Genomic DNA, 9,157 nt, shown 5'->3' on the forward strand with positions numbered 1-9,157 from the left:
GGTTTCTTCTCTCCGCTTCTGGTTTTTGCATGGACTCCGAGAAGGTCCGCGCTGTGCTTGAGTGGGAGCTTCCTGAGAATCAGAAGGCGCTGATGCGTTTTTGGGGTTTTGCCAATTATTACAGGAAGTTTATTTTGAATTATTCCTCTGTTTTTAAGCCACTCACTGATATGACTAGAAAGGGGGTAGATTTTTCCTCCTGGTCGGTAGAGGCGGGTAAGGCCTTTTCTAGTATCAAGGAGAGTTTTGCTTCCGCTCCCATCTTGGTACAACCAGATGTCTCTCCGCCCTTCATTGTTGAGGTGGACGCTTCTGAGGTGGGTGTGGGTGCGGTCTTGTCTCAGGGTCCCTCTCCTGCCAAATGGCGTCCATGTGCCTTTTTCTCGAAGAAACTCTCCTCCGCAGAGGGTAATTATGATGTGGGAGATAGGGAGTTTTTGGCCATCAAGTTAGCTTTTGAGGAATGGCGCCATTGGCTAGAGGAAGCCAGACACCCTATTACCTTGTTTACCGACTATAAGAATCTGGCCTACTTGGAGTCAGCCAAGCGTCTGAACCCGAGACAGGCCAGATGGTCTTTGTTCTTTTCAAGGTTTAATTTTGTTGTCACGTTCCGCCCTGGGGTTAAGAATGTGAAGGCGGATGCCCTGTCACATTGTTTTCCGGGAGGTGGGAATTTTGAAGACCCGGGTCCCATTTTGGCTGAAGGGGTGGGGATCTCTGCTCTTTATCTTGAATTGGAGGCAGAGGTTCAGGCAGCCCAGGCAGAGGCTGCTGATCTTTGTCCTCCTGGGAGGTTGTTTGTGCCTCTCGCTTTAAGACACAAGGTTTTTAAGGAGCACCACGATACTGTCCTTGCTGGGCACCCGGGGGGGTAGAGCCACGGTGGATCTCATCGCTCGGAGATTCTGGTGGCCAGCGCTTCGTAAGTCGGTTGAGGGTTTTGTGGCAGCCTGCGAGACCTGCGCTTGTGCCAAAGTCCCTCATTCACAGACATCAGGTCCTCTCCTTCCGTTACCCATTCCTTCCCGTCCTTGGACACATCTGTCCGTGGACTTCATTACGGACCTGCCTCGTTCCTCTGTGAAGACTGTGATTCTGGTGGTGGTGGACCGTTTTAGCAAAATGGCGCATTTCATTCCTTTTCCTGGGTTGCCCAATGCTAAGACGCTGGCGCAGGCATTTATTGATCACATTGTCAAATTGCATGGTATTCCTTTAGACATAGTCTCTGATAGGGGCACGCAGTTTGTTTCCAGATTCTGGAAGGCTTTCTGTTCTCGCTTGGGGGTTCGGTTGTCATTCTCTTCTGCTTTCCACCCGCAGTCGAATGGCCAGACAGAGCGCGTAAATCAGAATCTGGAGACATATCTGCGCTGTTTTGTGGCGGAGAATTGGGAGGATTGGTGTTCTTTTTTGTCCCTTGTTGAGTTTGCTTTAAATAACCGTCAGGAGTCCTCTGATAAGTCACCATTTTTTGGTGCATATGGGTTTCATCCGCAGTTTGGGACTTTCTCTGGAGAGGGGTCTTCTGGTTTACCTGATGAGGAGAGATTCTCCTCATCTTTGTCATCTATTTGGCAAAAGATTCAGGATAATCTAAAGAGCATGTGTGAGAGATATAAGCGTGTGGCGGATAAGAGACGTGTGCCTGGTCCGGACCTGAATGTTGGTGATCTGGTGTGGTTGTCTACTAAGAATATCAAATTGAAGGTTCCCTCCTGGAAGTTGGGTCCTAAGTTTATTGGGCCTTACAAAATCTTGTCCGTCATCAATCCTGTTGCCTACCGTCTTGATCTTCCTCAGACTTGGAAGATCCAAAATGTTTTTCATAAGTCCCTATTAAAACCTTATGTCCAACCCATTGTACCCTCCTCTTTGCCTCCTCCTCCAATTGTGGTTGATGGTAATCTTGAATTTTAGGTCTCTAGGATTGTGGATTCTCGTGTTGTCCGCGGTTCTCTCCAGTACCTAGTTCATTGGGAGAGTTATGGTCCTGAGGAGAGGATGTGGGTCCCAGTGACGGACATTAAGACCACTTGTCTCATCAGGGATTTCCATAGATCCCATCTTGAGAAGGTGGGCTCTGAGTGTCCTGAGTTCACTCGTAGAAGGAGGGGTACTGTCACCGCCAGACATCTGAGAAGCTCTGACAGACGTTCTTCAGAACCTCCTGCTTGAGGTTCTTTTGTTTTGCTTTCGTTTTGTCATCTTGTTTCCCTCTCTCAGCTGTCATCTAGTTGCACTAATTGCATCCCTTTAAATCCCCTCCCATACTGCATCACTTTGGGTTTATACAACTTCCTGGAGTGTGTGCATGCTGGATGCTACAACTGATGCTTTTACAGATAAGTATGTTTATTTTTTTGTGTTTTCCTGTTTGCTTGATCCTAGGTGACCCTGACTCCCTTCGTATTAAGTGTAGGGAGACGGTGGTCGTGTCCCCTCACTATTATAGGGTGTTCAGGTGTCATACAGTCGAGGAACGAGGGTATGCAATTTTCTACCATCGAGATTTTTGCATAGGCTGAGCAGTAAGGGAGAGAGCTAGGGCTGTTACAGGGCTTACCCTTTGGTTCCTTAGTTTTGGATCAAGTCAGTCGGATCTTCATTTGTGTCTTCTAGTTTTCTGTAACACCATCCGTGACACGTACAGGATTTTGTTGACATAATAGGAGGGGGCATAGAAGACAAAGACGATACAACTAAAAAAGGTTTTTCTGGAGCCACGAGGAGCAGGAGTGAGCCATCCAGTCCATAATCTCATCCTCTTTGTCCTCAATAATAATGTGGCATCGGAAGCCAGAGAACTGTGGTCTATCATTGCCACTAGTGGCTGGATGGCTGGATGGCTGGTGCTGCTACTGCTGTTTGCACTACTTCCTACATTCTGATTCTCGGATGATGAGGCCTGGGTTTTTCATTTTGCACTCTTCCATTTTGCAGAAATTTTATTATGAGTCCTATACGAAAAGTCACAGGTTTGGTACACAGATTATTAAACAGTACTAGCAAAATTTCAAGTGCTTTTTCTGTCACTTTTTAATAGATCATAGACATTAATTCTTGCCATACAGTGTATTCATATCCAGAGTAATTTTCTAGTTACATTAAGCCACATATAGAATCCGAACATTTCAGTCAATTAGATAACCTTTGTCAGCGGAATCTGTGACGATCATGTGGTATGTTTGCTTCTGGATGTGGATTCATATATACACTGAGATTGGCAACTTCCCTCTACGTGCACCTGGATCTTACTTAACCCTGGTGTGCAGATCACAATATAAAGGAATTATATTTGTGAACAATTGATTTTTTTTAATTAAAAAGCAATCATAAAAAATTGCCCTCCAAAGGTGTACATAGCCTTTAATGTATGCACAATGCATAACATGTTACAACATATTAAACAGGAGGAAGGAAAATGAAGGTATTAAAGATATTAAAGGAGTTTTCCAAGCTAATAATATTTATGACCTACCCGAAGGATAGGTAATCAATATCAGATCGGTGGAGGTTCATCACATGGCCCCCCCACTGAATAGCTGTTGCCAGCAGCTACTGGCACCAGAAATACTGATTAACCCCTTAATGCCCAGCGCCGTACATGTACGGCGCAACCGGACATGACTTAACGGCCAGCCCCATACATGTAACTGACAGCCGGATCCCTGCTGTATGCGCCAGCATTGATGAGATCATCAATGCCGGAGCATTAACCATTGATGTTCTGTGGTCAGCGCTGACCACGGCACTTGCGATGTCCTTGCGGGGATCAGAGCTTCAATCAGGTCACCGTGCTGCTGTGACAGGGACCCGATGGCATGGAAGGCAGCCTGTGAGATCCAGCCCCCTGGATCTCACAGGCAAGCAGGCTGTAAGTGTATAACACTGGTAGTAAAGTATTGTGATGCATTGTAAAGGGTATCAGGCCCCCAAAAGTTGAGGTCCCAGATTGGGACAAATAATCAAGTGTAAAAAAAGTTTAAAAATAAATAAAGTTTTGCAGAAAGTAAAAAAAGCATCCTTTTCCCAAAATACAGAATATATATATTTTTTTAAATAGGGAAAAAAAGAAAAGTAGACATATTAGGTATCGCCGCAGCTGTATCGAACGTCTCTATAAAAGTATTACATGACCTAACCCCTCAGGTGAATGCCATAAAAAATAAAAACTGTTATATCACTAAAAGTGCAACACCAAGAAATCAAAAAGATCAATAAAATGTCACATGAACTAATCCCTCAGGTGAACATAGTAAAAAAAAAAAAAAAAAATCGGTGTAAAAGAGCTATTTTTTTGTCACCTTACATCACAAAAAGTGCAATAGCAAGCGATCAAAAAGTCATACGCACCCCAAAATTGTACTAATAAACTCATCCCGCAAAAATGATATCCTACCCAAAACAATTGAACAAAAAAAAAACTATGGCTTTCAGACTATGGAGACACTAAGACACTAAAAAGTGTGTAAAAAAGGCATTTTATGTCACCTTACATCACAAAAAGTGTAATATCAAGCGATCAAAAAGTCATAATTATCCTAAAATAGTATCAATCAAATCGTAATATCATACCACAAAAAAAATTAGACCCTACCTAAGACAATCGCCCAAAAAATAAAAAAATATATGGCTCTCAGAATATGCAGACACTAAAACATGATTTTTTTCAAAAATGATTTATTATGTAAAACTAAAACAAACAACCCAAAAAAGTATACATATTTGGTATTGTTGCGTTTCTAACAACCTGCTCTATAAAAATACCACATGATCTAACCTGTCAGATGAATATTGTAAATAACAAAAAATAAAAACTGTGCCAAAACAGCTATATTTTGATACCTTGCCTCACAAAAAGTGTAATATAGAGAAACCAAAAATCATATGTACCCTATGTACAAAACTGCCACCGTATCCCGTAGTTTCCAAATTGGGGTCACTTTTTTTGGAGTTTCTACTCTAGGGGTGCATCAGGAGGTCTTCAAATGTGACATGGCAGCTTAAAATTATCCCAGTGAAATCTGCCTTACAAAAACCATATGGCGTTCCTTTCCTTCTGCGCCCTGCTGTGTGTCGGTACAGCAGTTTACAACCACATATGGGGTGTTTCTGTAAAATACAGAAGCAGGGAAATACATATTGAGTTTTGTTTGGCTGTTAACCCTTGCTTTGTTACTGGAACAAATGGATTAAAATGAAAAATTTGTCAAGAAGTGAAATTCTGAAATTTCATCTACATTTTCCATAAATTCTTGTGGGAAACCCAAAGGGTTAACAAAGTTTGTAAAATCAGTTTTGAATGCCTTCAGGGGTGTCGTTTTTGGGTGGTTTCTATTATGTAAGCCTCACAAAGTGACTTCAGACCTGAACTGGTAGTTAAAAAGTGGGTTTTGGAAATTTTCTGAAAAATTTAAAGGTTTGCTTCTAAACTTCTAAGCCTTCCAACGTCCCCAAAAAATAAATGTCATTTGCAAAATGATCCAAACATGAAGTTGACTTATGGGGAATGTAAAGTAATGACTATTTTTGGAGGTATTACTATTTATTATAAAAGTAGAGAAATAGAAATTTGGAAATTAGCACATTTTTCAAAATTCTGGGTAAATTTTATATTTTTTTTAAAAAATGATTTTTTTTTTTACTATAAAAGTGAGTGGTGGGGACAGAATACAGCAGCTCAGCTTCCATATGCTGCAATAGAGTTCAACTGTATTGCCATTTTGAGGATGATGTTTCAGTTGTATGTGCATTGGCCACTGCATTTCAGGCCCATGGGCAAAACATCCGACATCCTCCATTGTATGTATTTTTGCTGGGGATTGCCATTAGCAACGGATCACATGTGGAGGAATTGTTCCCCCGGTTATAAACACGCCACAGTGTTGGGGTTCTTGAGCATTTCCTCCCATTTAGGCCATTTTATTTCAGTTATAAAGTTTTTAACCATTAATGGAGTTGTTCAAGTAATTTTTATTGATGACCTATCCTCAAAATAGGTCATCAATATCAGATCAGCGGGGTTTCAACTCCCGGCACCCCCGACGATCAGCTGTTTGAAGAGAAGGCGGGCATCGTGCCAATGCTGCCTGCTCTTCATTGTTTACCTGCTCACCATTGCATCGGCAGCAGTGAGCAAGTATAATTACACCTAAGCTGTCTTATTAATTTCAATGTGATGGCTCTTTCCTATATAAGTATATAATACAGAGCCGTCCCATTGAAATGAAGGTGATGGCTTAGGTGCAATTATGCCTGCTAACCGCTGCAGATGCGCCAGTGAGCAGGTAAACAATGAAGAGGAGGCAGTGCTTGCTTGGCGCACCTTCTCTTCAAACAGCTGATTGGCAAGGGTGCCGAGTGTTGGACCCCTGCCGATCTGATAATGATGACATATCCTGAGGATAGGTAATCAATAAAAATAACTTGGACAACCCCTTTAAAGGGTTTCTACCACTTTGTTTGCCCCTATTTAGCTTTCAGACACTAGCGATCCGCTAGTGTCTGCTGTACCAAACAATCCTAATCTAACAGTTTTTTGTCCAGCCGTTTTGCTCAAAAAAGAACTTTTATGGATATGCTAATGAGCCTCTAGGTGCTATGCGGGCGTCTTTTCGGCACCTAGAGGCTCCGTCTACCTTTACATAATGCCGCCCAGCACGTCCCTCCAGCACGCCCATCTCTGATGGAATCCGATCCTCCCTCTGTTCCAGCCGTACGAAATCTCGCGCCTGCGCTGTGCGCGTCTGTAATCGGCGCAGGCGCAGTGAATGTCTGACCGCTGCCTGCTCAGACATCTCCGTGCGAGAATTTGCGAGATTTCGTATGGCTGGAAGAGAGGGAGGATCGGATTCCATCAGAGATGGGTGTTCTGGAGGGACACGCTGGGCGGCATTATGTGAAGGTAGACGGAGCCTCTAGGTGCTGAAAAGACGCCCGCATAGCACCTAGAGGCTCATTAGCATATCCATAAAAGTTCTTTTTTGAGCAAAACGGCTGGACAAAAAACTGTTAGATTAGGATTGTTTGGTACAGCAGACACTAGCAGATCGCTAGTGTCTGAAAGCTAAATAGGGGCAAACGAAGTGGTAGAAACCCTTTAACCCCTTTCAAAATTTCCCACAGTTAAAGGGAACCTGTCAGAATGAACATTTTGTCTGATCTATAGGCAACAGGAGATGCAGAACAGACTGATTTATAGTATTATTTATTCATTTAAATTCCTGCTCATTCAAGGCTTTGAAGTCATGGAGGTGGTCCTATCAGTGATTGACAACCTTCCCTTTATGTCTGTCTATACAGCGATAGGTGTCAGTCACTAAAAAGACGTCTTCTTGACTTTAAAGTTCAGAATGTGCAGGAATTTAAATCAGTGAAATGTAAGGCTACTTTCACCCTTGCGTTCGGGGTTCCGCTTGTGAGTTCCGTTTGAAGGCTCTCACAAGCGGCCTCGAACGGATCCGTACATCCCCAATGAATTCTGAGTGGATAAGGATCCGCTCAGAATGCATCAGTTTGGCTTCGTTACGCCTCCATTCCGCTCAGGAGGCGGACACCCGAACGCTGCTTGCCTGGCCGTGCAGAGCCAAACGGATTCATCCAGACTTACAATGTAAGTCAATGGGGACGGATCCGTTTGACGTTGACACAATATGGTGCAATTTCAAACGGATCCGTCCTCCATTGACTTTCAATGCAAAGTCCGGACGGATCTGTCTGACTAACAATTAGACTTAGATTTTTTTCAGAAATATAATGCAGATGGATCCGTTCTGAACGGATACCATCGTTTGCATTATAGGTGCGGATCCGTCTGTGCAGATACCAGACGGATTTGCACCGAATGCAAGTGTGAAAGTAGCCTAAGTTATACTGAATATATTCTCACAACTCTATACATCAGACTGCTTAGTTCCTCCTGCTCTATAACAAGCTGCCATTTAAAGCAGAGTTTTGTCCATATACAGTGGGGAAATAAGTATTTGATACACTGGCGATTTTGCAAGTTTTCACACCTATAAAGAATGGAGAAGTCTGTAATTTTTATCATAGGTACACTTCAACTATGAGATACAGAATCTAAAAAAAAATCCAGAAAATCACGTTGTATGATTTTTAAATAATGAATTTGCATTGTATTGTATGAAATTGCATTTCATACAATTGCATTGTATGAAATCACCTACCCACCTACCATCCATCAAGAATTCTGGCTCTCACAGACCTGTTCGGTTTTCTTTAAGAAGCCCTCCTACTCTGCACTCATTACCTGTATTAATTGCACCTGTTTGAACTCGTTACTGTATAAAAGACATCTGTCCACACACTCAATTAATCACACTCCAACCTCTCCACCAAGACCAAAGAGCTGTCTAAGGACACCAGGAACTAAATTTTAGGCCTGCTTAAGGCTGGAATGGGCTAAAGGAAATAGGCAAGCAGCTTGGTGATAAGGCAACAACTGTTGGCACAATTATTAGAAAATGGAAGAAACACAAGATGACTGTCAATTTTCCTTGGTCTGGGGTTCCATGCCAGATCTCGCCTCATGTGGTAATGATGATTCTGAGAAAGGTCAGGAATCAGCCCAGAACTACATGGGAGGACCTGGTCAATGACCAGAAGAGAGCTGGGACCACAGTCTCAAAGACTACCATTAGTAACACACTACAGTACGCCGTCATGGATTAAAATCCTGCAGGGCACCCAAGGTCCCCCTGCTCACACCAGAACATGCCCAGGCCCGTTTGAAGTACACCAATGACCATCTGGATGATCCAGAGGAGGCATGGGAGAAGGTCACGTGATCAGATAAAACCAAAATAGAAATTTTTGATATCAACTCCACTCGCCGTGTTTGGAGGAACAAGAAGGATAAGTACAACCCCAAGAACACCGTTCCAACCATGAAGCAAGGGGGTGGAAACATCACACTTTGGGGGTGCTTTTCTGCAAAGGGGACAGAACGACTGCACCATATTGAAGGGAAGATGGATGGGACCATGTATTGCAAGATTTTGGCCAACAACCTCCTTCCATCAGTAAAAGCACTGAAGATGGGTCGTGGCTGGGTCTTTCAACATGACAATGACCCTAAACACACAGCCAGGCCAAGTAAGGAGTGGCTCTGTAAAAAGCATTTCAAGGTCTT

The sequence above is a fragment of the Bufo gargarizans genome, chromosome 6 (assembly GCF_014858855.1).
Source record: "Bufo gargarizans isolate SCDJY-AF-19 chromosome 6, ASM1485885v1, whole genome shotgun sequence".
In the NCBI taxonomy this organism is placed as follows: domain Eukaryota; kingdom Metazoa; phylum Chordata; class Amphibia; order Anura; family Bufonidae; genus Bufo; species Bufo gargarizans.